Here is a 16458-nt window from a genome sequence, read left to right as displayed (position 1 = left end):
TAGCGTCTTCAGTTTCTGTTTCTGCCACCACACCTCCTCCGGAACTGAAACTCCTGTCTCCCTCTTGGGGGACCCTTGAGGTTATTTGGGCCCACTACCTGAATAACCCAGGACAGTCCCCTCATTTCGAGGTCTATAACTGAATCTGCGTAGCCCCTTTGGCCACGTCATATAAGCGATTCACGGGTTCCCGGGATTAGGAGGAGGTGGATATTTTTGGGGCCACATATGCCGAACCTGGATAACAGGGAAGATGCGTAATGAGGGGCTCAGGGGTACCACCCCCAAATTTGTGGCTCACCGCCACAGCCATCGGTTTCGTTCCTGACTCTGAGCTGGCCGGGTGAGTCTGGCCAGGGGGTGGTCGGGAGATGGAGGCGTGAAAGCCTGTGGCTGTCGTCATGCCCCGGGCTGGCATAGGCTTCTTCAGGTGTGGACATCAGCGTTCCAAAGCTGCACAGCTGCTTAGGGCTCAGACTCAGAGCCGGCACGACGTGGCCGCCATTGTCTCCTGGGAGACAAGGCAAGCCACAAGGCTGGGCCAGATTCAAGTGTGTGGGGGGGTGGGGAACAGACCTTACCCCTCGTGGGCAAAACCTTTAAATATTGCGGCCATTTCTGCAACCCACCACAGGGCCGTGGGTTAGCAAGCATTTATGGAAAGCTGCTGAGGGCAGGCACCGTGCTAGGCGATCTCATGACCACCGCTTGTCGTCCTCTCAATGCCCCTCTGAGACCAGCACATTCAGATCCAAGCCCCCAGCAGACTCCGCCCTGTGACCCCTCTGACTTCCCGCCTTCGTGCAGCCCTCCCCGCCACACCCCACCCGTCCCCGGCCTGGGACACCCCCAGCTCCAGATGCCCCTTTGTCCATTCTGCTCATTTCTCAAATGTCCCTCTGCAGGGGGCCCTTTCTCGATCCACTAGGTCGAAAATAGCGACCTTCTCGATCGTGTCTCGTCCCTTCTTCTGTTTGACCTCGCCTCGTGCTCGCCGCCCCCACTGTCATTCTGCTGTGTGCCGGTCTATTTCTCTCTTTGCCCTCTGCCGCCCCCAACAGAAAGTCCTCCCCCGGGGCAGCACTTCCTCTTCCGTCTCGCTCCCCACTGTGCTGCGGTGCCTGGGACTGTGTGTGGCTCATAGTAGCTGCTCAGTAAGGAGGCTTTGTGTTGATGAGAGAATAAATGAGTGAGAGAAGGAACCCAGGACTGGCCGTGGCCCCTGTACCCTCTCTCTCTCTGGCAGCAGAGGACCCTGGGGTCTCGTGGCACAGGGAGTTCTCACCTGGTTCCACAGGGGACCAGCTCTGCTGTGTTCGTCCATAGCTCTATTTCTTCCCCCAAGGCTTGCAAAAGAAAGGCCTCACAGAGGGGTGTCTCAAAAGCCAGCTCTATCCCGGGGCAGGACCCTGTCCTGGGGCCCTTCATGGAAGGACCCCTGAGTCACATACCATGCACAGGTGTCTGTGACTTCTACCAACCCTTAGGAGCTGCCTTCTGATGGGCACGTCCCCCATCAGCCTCTGGTGAGAAGAAGGAGACCGAATGCACCATCATGACTCAATGGGGTCACCACGAGCCTTCTAATGTGGAATTGGGAACTGGGGCCAGAATGCCACAGCTTCTCCCTGCTAGATGCCAGGAGAATTTCCTGCCCCAGTCGGGACACCCAGAATGTCTCCAGGCATGGCCCAATGTCCCTGGGGGTAGAACTGCACTGGGTTGAGAACCAGTGCCCCAAACCATCTCTTCCAGCAACCCTAAGACAGGGCTGCCGGGGCCGCTGGTGTCTTCTGAGCCATCCTGAAATATAGCCTCTCCATATGGGCTGGCTGCTCCCCTTGGGCGAGCTAGTCTGGGGGACAGGAGTCTTGGAAAGAGCGGCCAGGCTGTGCCGTGCAGAGACTTTACTAACGCAGCAGGACTCACGTCCCTCCAGGGTGCACAGGATGGGGCTGTAAGCAGCCTCCCCTTCAAGAAGACCTTCCTTGGCTTTCCCAGGCTAGCCCCCAGCCAGCGGCTGGACAAGGCAGTGGGAGCAGAGGACACTCTCTTTAGGGCAGGCCCAGGGCAGTGAGCTAGGCAGTGGCATGAGCGTGGTGTCATTTCCACCCACCTTCGAACTCGGCGGTCTTTCTCTACCCCCTGCCCAGTCCCGCCGGCTCCCTTCTCCTCCCTGGTAAGCCTCTGCCCTCCTGCCCTCAGCCTCGGCTTCCTGGAACGGCCAAGGGGCATGGTAGTGGGGGTGGGGCCCAGAAATCTGAGTTTCCACCTTGTTCCAGAAGCTCCGGGAGCCTCCAGGCCAAACAAGCCCTCAGGCCGGGGCAGCTCCAACAATCTAGGGTTCAAGCTTTGGGAGAATCCTGATTTGACTTGGGGCAAATTTGAATGGGTGCCATAAACCACGCAGCTGCGGGGCTCACTGCCAACTCTGGGCAATGCTGGCAGCAGGTTGTAAAGGCTCTGCTTGAAGGGACACCTGGGTGGCTCAGTCGGTTAAGCATCAACTCTTGATTTTGGCTCAGGTCCATGATCTCAGGGTCGTGGACTCGAGCCCTGCATGAGATTCTCCCTCTCCTCCTCCCCCGTTCACTTTCTCTGTCTCTCTCAAACAAATAAATAAATATTTAAAATTTTAAAAAAGGCTCTGCTTGAAGATGGGGAGGAAATCCCGATCCCATCATTCGGATTCCATCCCCATGTGCTTGACAAATCTCCAGGTTCTGTGACTTTCTCATAGTCACAGAATAGCCAGGAGCCGTCACTGTCCCCAGATAAGAATTTTGGTGTCAGCAGACCCGATCTGCTGGACCATGAGCAAGTCACTTGGCCTGTTTCCCCATCAGCAGTACGAGACTGTCAGGCACCAGCAAACTGATGGAGTGCTTTACCAGGTCTGCCACCAGCCTCCGGACCGGGGATAGAGATGGGAAGGAGACAGGGAAGACAAGACACGTAGCCCAGAGTGTACATGCTAGAAGGGGAATGGGCAGCGGACAACAGACTGTGAACATATGATTTCCAGCAGGGTGAATGTTGGACGTTAGCTAACAGGGTGATGAGGTAATGCGGAGCAGAGGTGAGCATGGGGGGGATACCAGAGTGATGGGGGATAGCAACAGTGAAGCGGACCCCTCAGGTTGAGAAGAGAGGGGCTCCTGGAGGGTGCAGGAGGGCAGCGTCCCACACACAAGGAACAGCACACTCCAAGGCCCAGAATAGGGGGACGTGCTGGAGGCGGCAGAAGTGGCTAGAGCAGGAAAGCAGGGAGGAGAAGAATTTTCAGGGAGGACTTGGGCAATGACTCTGACCTTGATGGGTTGGTACTGGTGCTCTCCAGCAGGGGAAGGCCATGGCCTGGCTCTCTTAAGAGATAAAAAGGACCTAAGATAAGGGACTTATCCAAAGCCGCAAAGCCTGTTGTCCCAGCTTCTCCTCCTCCCAGAAAGCCCCATCCAGCAAGGAAGGCAAGTGAACCAAGTGCACTCAGGGGCAGAACGAAATGCACAAGAGCCCCTCCAGGCAGACAGGCCAAGCTGGGACAGGGAGAGCAACCCACACCCCCACGGAGCAAAGGCGATGGAGCCTTTGAGATCCCAGATTCTGCCTTCATGGCTCGGTCCCAATGACAGCACAGTGAGGACAAAGCAAGGATGTGGGGAGCCCACCTGTGTGTAGACAAGGCCTCTCAGGGTACAGAAGGGAGCTGGGGGTGGATGGGCCAGGACCAGAGCTAGGGTGAGGAGAGGGAGGCTCTCAACTCAGGTACAAAATCTCAGGGGCCATCAAAAAAACCATCATCAACATAAATGTTGTCATGCCATGTGTCAACAGCTCAAAGGCACACCAGAGAAGCCAGCGTAGGCAGGATCTCAGCCAGGACCCAGCCCTGCACTTGCCTTCCCCGACCCTGACCTGCACGGCATGAGGCTGGAGGCCGGGCTCTGGAGATCTCAGCACCACACGCTCTGGAGTCTGAGAACACGAACCTTGAAGCTGGCTTTCCGGTCTGTTCTGGTGGCATACTTGTCCAGGCAGAATAGAGCATATTTTATTTCAGAGTTTGGGAGCTCCATTTATAACTTTTAAATATCAGACATATGGGAGGCGGGCCTCCATCCATCTTCTCGCCCCTGGGCCTGTTCATGGTGGCCACTGGTGGCCCGCCGAGGGAGGAGCTCTGACAGGAAGCAGAACCCCATGTTGGCCCACAGGCGCTCAAGGGCTGATACAACCAAAGAGGGGCTGGGGGGAAGTGCAAGGAGGGAAGAAGAGAAAGGGCTAGTAGGGAGTTTGCTAAGAGGAGGGAGGCAGTATGATGGGTTGAACTGGGGCCCCCAGACTCCCCTGTCCACTTGGAGCCTCAGTGTGTCCTTACTGGGAATTAGGTCTTTGCGGATGTAACCAGCTAAAGATCTCAAGATGAGACTCCCCTGCATTTAGGGTGGGCCCTAGAGCCAATGCCTGGCATCTGCAAAAGAGCATTGCCATGGACACACAGAAGGGAACATGTGACAACGGAGGTAGAGAGCAGAGCATGGCAGCCACAAGCCAAGGAACACCAAAGATCGTCAGTGGCCGACAGAAGATACAGAGGGGCACAGGGAAGATTCTCCCTCTGAGCCTCTAGAAGGAACTACCTGAGGGAACCACAGTAATGTCAGACTTCTGGTCTCCCAAACTGTGAGAGGATGAGTTTCTGTTGTTTGAAGACCAACCCCACCCCATCCTCCGGTTGGGGCTGCTTTGTGCTGGTAGCCCCAGGAGTCTAATAGTAGGAGGGAAGAAGTGCCAGGCAAGGGGCCAGCCAGCAGGAAGGCTTGGCGGGGTCGGGGAGCACCGGGATGCCCACTCCGACTTAGACTAAGCTGGAGATGTCCGCTGCAGATCCCCAGACCCATGTGCCTATGTTTTATGTGGGTGCCACCTGGGACACCTTTTTGTTTCCCAACACATCATAATACTAGACTGCCAATCCCTAGAGGACAGCATCGTCATGTGCTTGAATTCTTCCAATGCAAGTGGTGGATTAGCAGAAACAAATGAACCCTGTATTAATCACTGATAGTATATTGCATGCCCGCCAAGCACCAAGCCTCCCACACATTATCCTCACCTCTAAGGCAGGTACCATTATTAGTCCCGTTTTGCAAGCAAAAACTCAAGCCCTCCAAGAATTGCCACATGTCAGGATATAAACCCATAGATCCCACATTATAACACCAGCCCATGCCTCCACGATGCCCACACATGCTGGATGGTGATCTGAGCGCTTTGCATACATGTCAACTCATGTCACCCTGATAGGGATTTCCTATGATTCCACCCATGTTACAGGCAAGGAGCAAAAAGAAAAAGGTCTTCAGCACTTATGCAAGGTAGAGGTGGAATATGCCCCCAGACAGACTGACTCCAGCTAAGCCTCCTCCTGAAGCCGTTTCCTGAAGGCCTGCCACTGGCCAGGCAGCGCAATGGGCATTCTCCTCTTTACCCCTCTTGGCCACCCCGAGGCCAGCACAGAAATAGTGATGAGCATTGCACACATAAGTCATTGCATATTTGTACATTCGTGTGATGGCAGCATGCAGAGGGATGCTTACTGTGTACTGACTTCTGTCCTTGTCTCTGGAACATCCCTACCTCCTTCACCAGACTCACAGGGGCCATGGAATGTAGCACAGTGCCTGGCACATAGTAGGGGCACATGTTTCCTGAGCATGGCCCAGGGGCTCAGAGAAGGCACTGGAAGGTACCCTCCTCTCAGTGAATACTGCAGCCAAGCTCACCATCCCAGGCCCTAGGCCCTGGCGGGCAGAAGGCTAGTGAAGCCATGTGGCTGAATTTATGCCCACCTTTCCTGCCTCCCAAGGGGCCAGGCTGAGGAGGAGGAGGAAGAGGCAGGATCCACTCCAGTGCAGCCTTGACAGACGCATATATCACCCAGTATAAATGGATCTACTCCGAGAAATATCGAGCAGAGCGAGGCATACAGTGTGGCAGCCCTGCTAGCCCATTGGTGCTGCCCCTGCTGCCCCAGGGTGATGGTCATGGTGGGGCCCCATGCAAGTGCTCCAATGGGGCCCCATGCCCCTGGTGACCCCCTTGCCAGATGGGTATTGGTGAGGGATGGGTGACTGCTGCTTAAGGATGGGACCTGTTTGTGCAAGCTTCCTTGTGGGCCTCACCTGTCTTAGACCCAAGCTGGAGGGGCAGTGGGCAAACAGGTGATGACAGGACACTTTTAGTTCTGTTGGGCAGATAAGGAGCCTGGCAGAGGGAGGTGGGGGCAGGACAGGTCCATGGGGCTGGTGGTACTTATGGCCAACAGCATCTAGATAGGTCAAAGACAGATGCCTCCCGAGATAGCCAGCCCCCATCATGGAGGGCCTGCGGGTAGGGGACCGCCAGTCTGGTCTGCATGGGTGGAAAGTGAGGCTTTTTAGAGGTGGGTGGGAAGAGGTGGGTAAGAAGGCAGCAGTGGAAACAGTTTGGGCAGTGGTGGGAGTAGAGGATAGGAGATCCCTAGAACACAGTTTCTCTATCACTGTCTCTCTGATTGCCTCTTTCTGCCTCCTTATCTCTGCCTCTTTCTCTTTTCTCTCCTTCTCTAGTCTCTGCTTCAGGTTGGTCTGTCTCTCTCTCCCCTTCCTTTCCCTTTCTTCCTTTTCCTCCTCCCCCACACCACCCAGCCTGCCACTCCTCCTGCACAGGTATGCACTGTAGCAGCATGTACCAGGCATGGGTATTGTTTAAGACACCGTTCTATGCCCTCAAACTGTATTTGCACACATTACGTAGCTCTGTCCTCCCACAGAAGATATTGCCCGTGGGTCCCAAAGGGGCTGCTTGCATCTAGATCCAGGATGCACTTGTGGGGATTTCCTGGAATTCAAGCGTGTCCCTGTCTGCTAATAATAATGACAATGATGGTGGTAAAATAATGTACTGGGCATTCCACTGTACTAGATGTTTTATGTATATCACCTCAAGAAATCCTCCGAGCACCCCTGGGAAGTGGATATTATTAGCCCCTCTTTGCAGGTGAGGAAATGGAGGCTCAGAGATCTTACATGACCAAGTCATTGGTCAAGGTCACACGGTTGGTAAGACGGGGAGCAGGGCTGGAAACAAGGTCTTTCTGAATATTGCCTGTGTACGGGAGGGAGCCTGGAGTCTCAGGGCTGACTCTAGTCCATGAAATACCCCTGCTTGTGGTCCTGGCCCCAGAAACCTCCATGGCCATGTCAGTCCCCTTGTCATTTCTCTATATCTCTTCCCTTTTCTTTCCCTGGTTCTGAAAATCTCTCTGCATGTTTTCTCTCTTACCTCCCAATCCCTCTAATCTTCCTTCTCTCTGTTTTCCTCTTCATGGCCAGGCTTCTGCCCCTCTTCCTTCTGTGGCCTGTCTGCAACCCTTCTTGGTCTCTTCAGGGACCCCTCCCCACCTAGATGGAAAGATGATGCCCCCTATCCCCATTATGGGTAATCATGTCTATCAGCAGACACTTTCACCCTAAAACCAACATTCATAAAAAACAAAGTTCTCATTTTTGGAAACCCAAATGGCCTGTAGGCATTCTAGAAAGTTCAGAAATTAAAAGTTCATTTCTGAAATGGGTAACCTTATAAAACCAGGACTCATGAAATGTTTCAACGAGAGAGTATAGACACACATGGAGAAGTGTACCATCCCCGTTTTCCCTCAGACCTACTGGGAGGGGATATGAGCAAGAAAGTACCAAAGCGAAAACAACCCAGAAACCACTGGTCATCTTAGCCATGGTCTTTCATGAGAGGGCATGAGATCATATTGGTGCTCAGTAAAGAGTTACAGCTGAGCTTTCCATCAAGATGGCTCTTGACTCATTGTTGGTCAGAAATAAGAATAGCAAATGCAAGAATATAATACTTGAATTATCACCCATGCATAATTTCTTCTGTAATAAAATACCTAACGTGGAGTAGTCTATATTTTTGAGATGTCTGTTCAGTAAACACCCTTCTTTTCTGAGACCCACTCATTCATTCCCTTATCCTATAAAAGGAAAGCCCTTGGCAGCCATGTTGGTGTCAGTGACTCTGCCTTCCTTGCTGATTGGACCAGAGATGACCACGTGACCCAAATGCACTGATCAGATCCTGTCACATGAGTTTGGAATACAGTATCTAATTTTTTTCATTTTTCATTTTAAAAAATTATCTGTCACATAAACTAGCATTATTACTTTTAAATTATGTGAATAATACATGCTTATTGGAAAAAAAAAAGTTAAGTAGTACATAAAAGTAGAAAGAAGGCAATAAAAATGGTCTGGAAGCCCATCTTCCTGAGTGTTAGCCAATCACAGTTTGGTGATGAACACTTTATGCATCACTTTGTGTGTAAACTCCCACACACATACCTCATTTTAAATGTACAGGCTCATATCATACATGCAGGTTTTTACATAGGTAATTTTTTCTTCATGGTGTTTTCCTTCCTTCCTTCCTTTCTCCCTCTATCCTTCTTCCCTTCCTGCCTTTTGCCTGCCTCCCACTCCCAGTTCATAACATGCTGTGTATCCTTCTGTGGGAAGGGCACAATGGTCCCCAAAAAACATCTTTGTGAAACCCATATTCCCTTATATGGCAAAAGAAACTTGCAGGTGTGCTGAAGTTAAGGACCTTGAAATTTGAGGAGATTATTTTGAATTATCTGGGTTGACCCAATGTAATCACGAGGGTCATTCTGAGAAACAGGAGGGTCAGAGTTAGGGGAGAAGGCTATGTAAAGGCAGAAGGAGAGACTGGGTGAGGCAGCTATGCATCAGCGTATGTAGAAGCAGCTTCTAAAGCTGGAAGGGAAAACAAATACACCCCTATGCCTCCAGAGGGGACAGCCTTGCTGACCCCTTGATTTTAGCCCCATGGGACTGATTTTAGACTTCTGACTTCCAGAGCTATAGGAGAATAAACTTCAGTTTATTCAGTTTTCAGTCATATTGTTTGTGACCATTTTTTGCAGCAATAATTGGAAACTCATACAGATTTTGGTACCAGAAGGGGGTACTGCCATAGAAAAAAAAAAAAAAACTAAAAATGTGGAAATAATTTTAAAATGGGGGGGTGCATAGAGGCTGGAAGAATTTTGACATGCATAGTAGAAAAACCCTTGATTGCCTTAAACAGACTATGTGTAGAAAGAAATAAAATGTTCTCGGAGCTCAGAAGCAAATGAGGAACATTTTTAGAAAGCAAAAGAGAGGGCAATCCTTGTTATATGGTGGCAGAAAGTTTAGCTGAAGAGTGTCATATGGTCATGTGAAAGTAAAGCTTGCAGGTGACGAAGCTGGACACGAAGTTGCCTGCTCAGGGTGTTGAAATCTCAACACAGTTTCTTATTGCTGTCATAGTAAAATCTGAGAGGAAAGATATATATTTGGGGCAACACCGTTGGGCAAAAAGGAACCAGGACCTAATGATCTGGGAAATTCTCAGCCTATACCGACTGCAAATAATGCAAACATCAAGAGATACACAGTTGGGAAAGCATACTTTGGAGAGAAAACCAAGGGTATGGCTGATCAGTGTTTTGTTAGTGCTTTAGAAGGATCAAAGGGTCACAGAAAGCAGTCACACAGGGAGCTCTTTTAAGAGATTGGACTTATGACTTGTTGACCCCTTTGGCCATCTGGGCAGAAGGCAGTGAGAGAGATGAGATTGTCTGGGAAGGACCTGCAGAGAAGCCTCTTGTCAAACAGAGTGAATCCCTGTAACATACATGGGAAACCCACACAGTTTTTGAGAATGTTATATCCATAGAAACCCTACCAGCTTGGACTAAACAGATCAGAGAGGACAAAATGAAAGGAAGCTGTCAGACCCTCCAAATTCTACAGGAGGAAATAGGCTGAAAAAATTACTCAGTTGAAAATGTGTGCTGCGTGGGGCACCTGGGTGGTGCAGTGGGTTAAAGCCTCTGCCTTTGGCTCAGGTCATGATCCCAGGGTCCTGGGATCAAGCCCTGCATCGGGCTCTCTGCTCGTTGGGAGCCTGCTTCCTCCTCTCTCTCTCTGCCTGCCTCTCTGCCTACTTGTGATCTCTGTTAAATGAATAAATAAAATCTTTAAAAAAGAAAAAAAAGAAAAGAAAATGTATGCTGCTTTTCATTTAAGAAAAAAAAAAAAAAAAAGGAGGAGGAAGGCTGGCACGGAGGACAAAGCTAAGGGCCCAGATGGCAGTAACTGGAAATCAAGGCACCTTCCAGACCCTGTGGATGCTCTTACCGCCATATTAAATTACCTGTCACTAACTAAGGACATGTAAACTCAGCACACTTATTCTGAAAAAAAGAGAATGTTGTTGCTGTCTATCTGAAATTCTAATTTAATTGGTTATTTTGCATTTCTGTTTGCTAAATCTGGTAGCCAGAGGATGCTGCTACCCAGGGAGACAGGCAGTCTCTAGGGTGGATGATGTCCTTTCCAACCAGAAAAATCTGAAGCTCTAACTGTCATACACAATAAACTGAGCACAGGGGTTTCAACAGCCACACTGTAGTTTGGGTTGATTTTCTGATCACTTTTATGGGTACATCAAGGCACGAGGCACTCAGAGACACCCAGGAGGGATGGGGGTCTGGTGTCTGCAACCGTCTTAGCCCTGACACAGTGACTGGGGCTCTGCAGGTGCCACTCTGCACAGTACTTTCTTCCACTAAACAGAATGCTCTTCTGTGTGCTATAAGCATAACCACTCTTTTCACAATCTGTAGGCGTTTGATTTCTTTGCTTTCAGTCTAAATTCCACCAGGCCAGGGAACAGGCCAATCTTCTATCCCAATACAATGCCTGGGAGATGAGAAATACCTCCGCACATTTGCCCAGAATAAATGACACAGTTTGGGGGCGGCCGATGAATCTCTTGGTTTGTGTCTCTCCAGCATATAAGCCAACATAGCTTTGCTACTCCAGCTGTGGTCTAGGGACTGGCCCCACTGATGTTCCCCGGGAGCCTCAAAAATGCTGAGTCTCGGGCTCCGCCTCGGCCCTCCCGCATCCACTGAATCCGGTCCGCCGCTTCCTGTGGGTAATTGTAGCCAAACCTCTAAGGTGCATTTTCCTCAGCTGAAAAATAAAAGGTAATAAAGCCCTTTACTGCCTCTTTCTAGCGCTGTTGCCCATATCAGGCGGAGAATGGCCTGGAAGGTGCAAACTTGAATATGCTGTTTGCGAGATGGCATCGTTCTTAAATGAGCGGCGGGGGGATTATAAAAAAGCACCCTGCTTTCCCGCTCCCCAGTTCACCTTCTTCCTCTCCGGTTCTCTGCTCCCAAGTTCCCAGTCCCTGAATAAAAGCAAGCTTCCCCTTCTCGCTCCTCCCCATGCCTCCTCTCCAAGTTTCTAATAGCAGAAGAACTGGCCAGGCGCTTGACGGTGGTTTGAGACCCGCATTTGCATGTGTGTGTCTGAAGGAGGTGGGGGGGGGGGCAGCTGGGAGGTTGAGTGGGACCAATTCAAACCAGCTCCAGTCCCCTGCACTGGGTTTTGTCTTGTTGAAAAATGCGGCGATTGATGCAGGCCTGATCAAACACAGGTCCGGGAGCCGGGGGATGCAGGGATAGCCTGGGGGATTCTCATGTTTCTCTACAGAGCCTGCTAGCATCCCACGGCCTTCTGCATTTGGGCCTCCTGGGGATCGCATCCAATTATATGCACCTCCAAGTCCGGCTCCCGCCTTCACATCCCACAGCAGCACTGGAGGTGTGCAAGGGAGTGAGCTAATATCTATTCATGTTTTCAACATGCCAGGCTGTGTGGCCGGTTTATAAACATTTTTATGGGGTGCCCTGAGGGGTGGGGCGAATAAAATGAAACATGGGGTGAATGCATTTCCTGAAATCGAAAATCCCATCAACTGTAGCTTTGTCCTCGTGATGTAATCACAGCCACATGAAATGTGTCAGTCAGCAGCTTCCTGGCTACTGAGAAGCTGGTCGGAGGGCCAGGGGCATCCGCTGCCACAGGAGAACTTGCTAGAAATGCCAGTCCTACCCCAGATTGACTGAATCAGGATCTGTGGTTTAAAAAGATCTGCAGTGCAAAACCTATCTTCATTTCAGAACCATTTGAATATGGGTGGAAACACGTTTAGAATCAAGGCCATGGGGAGGTTTCCATCTCAACTGAGGAAATGGAGGCTCAGAGAGGCAAAGTTATTTGTCCAAGGTCACACAGCTTGTTGCTGCCCAAGCCAGAATGACAGCTCAGACCTCCGAGGACCCTGCTGTCAGCAGCTTGAAAGGAGATTAGAAGTGGCCGCAACTGGATGGAGGCTCTCCCTGTCACCCTCTCACCACACGGCACTCTGCTGCACCCCTCCAGTGACAGATGTCATTGTCACCAGGGGTAATCAATACTTGGGTTTTGATGTCAGCTCAAGATAGTTACCAAAGACCAGGTGTGTTTTCCCTGTCACTTTGAGAGGCTGACCTTGTGGACCACTGGAGGCCCGGCTGCCAATATCTCCAGGCTCAAAAAAAGATCTGGAGGGTTTCCTGCTTAGGGTGTTGACACACCGTATGGTAATGATCAAATATTGGGTGACTGCACAGAAGAGCCTTCTGCTTCCCATCTGGGCCTCCTATCCGTGTCACCCCCAGGCCTTCCTGGAACCTTTCCAGCACATTGACAGGCCCTCATTCTAAGTGTGGCACTTGTCATTGGTAGAGGTGATCTCGACTATCTGTTGGCTTGCTTATGACCTTCTCACAGCTGGCGTATCAGTCCCGTTAAGGGATCCTGTCTGCCTAGTTTAACACCGGATCCCCCTTGTCTGGAGAGGGCCTTGCACTTGGGAGGTGTCTAGTCGCCATTTGTTAAGTCGGTGAATGAATGAGTGCGTGCATCCCTTAGATGGATGGGGGGGGTGGCAGGATGGGTAGATGGATGGGTTGCCTGGGCGGGTTGGAGACAGCCAGAGGGTTTGGGAAGGGCTTACTTTCCTGTTCCACACTGTGAGCCATCAAAGGAAAGTCTCCAATGAACACCACTTTAAAACAAGCTGCCCAACAGAACTGAAGGAAGTCACCTTATGAAAGAAGAGAATTAAGAGAGAGAGAGCGCGCATTTACTCGGCAACAACAGGTCTCATCTGTACACAGATGAGGCTATTTAGAAAGCCAAAACAACATGATCAGCACCGCCCTCCCCTTTCCTTGCTCTTTGTTTCTGGCTCCTATAACTCAGTGGGGCTGAAATCGAGCCGCCTTCTTCTAGATTCTTGATGGCTCAGGGGCAGCTCCCAGGCTGGTCATTAGGTTCTCTGCCTCTAAGTCACTGGCCCATATGGCGCCTTTGTGAGGACGAGGGAAAGGCAGGCCTTCTTCCAGGTGGGCATGGCCTTGGGCCAGGAGGCCCCCAGGCATCTCCTTGACTGGGTCCTTTGCACAGGGACCGATCTGCCCAACTCTGCGGGGTGGCCTCATCTGGCCCCCCAGGACTTGTCTGTTTCAGTCCCAGAGGCTCTGTGGCCTGTGGCTTTGTCACATGTCCCAATTCCCAACCTGATCTCCAGGGGTGATGCTTTGGTCATTTCTAGAACCTAAGCCCAGCAGGATGGGGGGAATCTGTTCGTAGTCTCCCACACTGCCAACAGAGGAAGCTTGCAAAGGGCTCTCTCGGCTCAGATGCTTCCCCCACCACACACACCCACTCCTCTCTCCTGTCTGTCTTCCTCTGCGATGAATTGCTCTAACAACACCCCAAAGTCCCCGTGATGTGGGCTCCACCAGGTGGCAGTCTGAATGATAAGACTCAGCCCCCTTCTCTCTGCACTGGAGACCGGTGTCAGTGGAGGGGCCAGTGGGCATCCCTGCTCACCTGAAGGTCATTTTAAGGACTGTGACCAGGATCCAGCCCTTCAGGGACAGGGCAGGACCTGCAAGCCAGCCGTGAGGAGCACACACACAGCCCCTAGAAGGAACTGGACCCCCATCTCCACATCTGTTTAGTAGATGGGCGTTCCGGCGAGCACCAAGGCCTCCTGGATCCTCTGTTTCTTCTGTGAAAAAGGCATAAAGATGCCGTGTTGCAGGGCTCTGAGGATGCGATGCAAAGGCCCGGGGCTGCTATCTTGACCAGAGACAAATTATTTGGGGGTGAGGGCAGGCAGCAGTCTCATCCAGTAACCAGGACCCATGTGGCCACGGGTACTGGGACCCAGAGAATTCCAGGAGATGGAGAGGCACAGTGAGATGAGCAGATGGGCAGTTGGGGCTGTGCATTTTCCCGGCTGGGGGGAAATTTTCTGGGCAGGGGGGCTGGTCATCTGAGGCCGGAAGTATCTTCAGGCAATGTGTCATCCTCCGCTGTCCCCTGACAGGACAGAGCTGGGAATTCAGAATTCAGATAAAGAACTTGTGTGCTCTGTTCACAGAGAACTCCCTGGGGCCCCGGGGGCCGGGAGCTTTGGACTCCGTCTAGAGAAGTCCCTTCGGAGAGCAGCTTCGGGGATGAAAGGCAATGAGCGTTCTCGAAAGTCCTCTACGAGCTGAGAAGTGCTTCAGAACGTGGGCAAGTAGTTTGTAAACTGTAGAGGGCTTTACAAATTGGAAGGTACATAATCATACTGAAATCTACTAGCTCCAGTCCCTGCCTGGCCCAAGTCACCTGAAAAGCCTCCCTTTGGGGGGTTGTGGATAATCAGAGGCTGGAGTACAGAGACCGGCAATGGGTGCCCGGAAGGGCCGGGCAAGTCTCTGAGGCCAGGAACCAAGGGCTGCTACGCTCCAGCCCTCATGCGAGGATGCAGCTCAGCCTGGTCCCCCAGGGCCTGTGCGTCCTCTGTCCCAGCCCTACTTGGCCTCCTTCTCTCAACAAATGCTCCTCAAAATCTTTGCAGGGAGGACCCCTTGTCCCAGAATCACCCACAGGTTCCCTCCCCACCCCAACATTCTGCAGATGCCCCGCCCTCTCCCAAACCACATGCACTGTATCACCATCTCTGGGGGTGAAGCCCAGGAATCTGCTTCTTAACAAGCTCCCCAAAGGATCTTGATGCTCCAGGATGGCTAAGGGACACTTAGGCCCAGGGCTAAGTGTCTAAGGGACAGTGTCTAAGTGTCTTTGTGGCTAAGGGACACTTAGCCCTGGGCCCCTGTCCCCAGCAATCCTGACCCCATGTCTGGAGTAGAGCAGGCACCCAGCCTATGCTTGTTGAATGTAGTAAAAGCTTTCTATCCTCAGTGTTCTCATCTGTGAAATGGGAGGGGTGATGATCCTTGTCTTGCCCGCTACACTTGGAGGCAATTCAGCAAACAGCTGACCTTCTGAGAACAAGGTGAAGCAAGGCGTGAGAAGTCTAAACACAAAATGACATCAGAAATGGAAAGATGGAAGGTACAGAGCAATGTGTGTGTGTGTGTGTGTGTGTGTGTGTGTGTGTGTATGAGAGAGAGAGAGATAGATAGAGCGCCTCCATGTTAATAAACATCGAGGAAACCAAGCCGAGGCTCAGAGAAGCCCAGGGATCCCCTCTGCTCCCTGAGCTCTGAAAGCGAGACGATCTGCGCTCAGGAACGGGGCTACCCAAACCTGTAAGCAGCCTGGAGACCAAGACTTGGGTGCAGAGAGTGTATTTGGAAGTAGGAGGAAATGGGGGGATGGGACAGAGAAGTGAGAAAAACAGCAACGTCTGCGTTTAGGAGCAGGGTCCTGCTGTGAGCCCCTGAGGGTCCCTCGGGCCACTTCAGAGGAGCCAGGTAGCACCGGCCTCTGTACTGAACCACTGTGGGACATAGAAGCTGGGGTCTTTTCCCACCAACTGCCGTCCTCCATTGGTGGAAGGGTTAGACCTTCACCCTGGAGCAATTAAGACCCCAGCACATCCCAGCTGCCCGGGGTGCCTTGGAGAGAGCTGGCGGACAGTAGAGCAGGGAGTCATGGGTGCTGGGGGAGGGCTGGCAGCAGGCAGCTCACGGAACGTCTGCAGGGGAGCGGAGCCCAACTGTCCTTCAAAACCTGTCTATCCCCCTGGCCTGTCTTGACCGTCACTTAGTCTGCAGGTGAATGTCATCAGTCCTCCACTAGATCCTCCGTGCTCAGGGCATGGCCGGATCACATCGAGAGCTTGTTAGAAACGCAGAGTCTGGGGCCCCAGACCTATGGAATCAGAATTTGCATTTTAAGGAGCTCCCCAGGGCATCCATTTGTCTGCTGAAGGTTGCAAGGGAGATTCTAAGTAATGGTTGAGGACCAGGACAGGGCCTTCCTTTTGTTTTTCTTATGTTTCAGGAGAAGGCTCTTCTTAGTATTTTTAGCGAGTGCTAAGAGCATAAAGCAAGTAACGAGTGCCTGGTGGTCAGAGGCTGATTCCACGGGGCTGATGTGGAAGCTTCCGGCCACAGCAGGCAGGGACCGTTCACGTGGACTTGGTCACATTACTGGCTGCGTACTGAGCACCAGAGCCATGCGATGCATT

The sequence above is a fragment of the Mustela nigripes genome, chromosome 8, assembly GCF_022355385.1.
Source record: "Mustela nigripes isolate SB6536 chromosome 8, MUSNIG.SB6536, whole genome shotgun sequence".
NCBI classification, from domain to species: Eukaryota; Metazoa; Chordata; class Mammalia; order Carnivora; family Mustelidae; genus Mustela; species Mustela nigripes.
Note: the sequence above shows the minus strand (reverse complement) of the source record.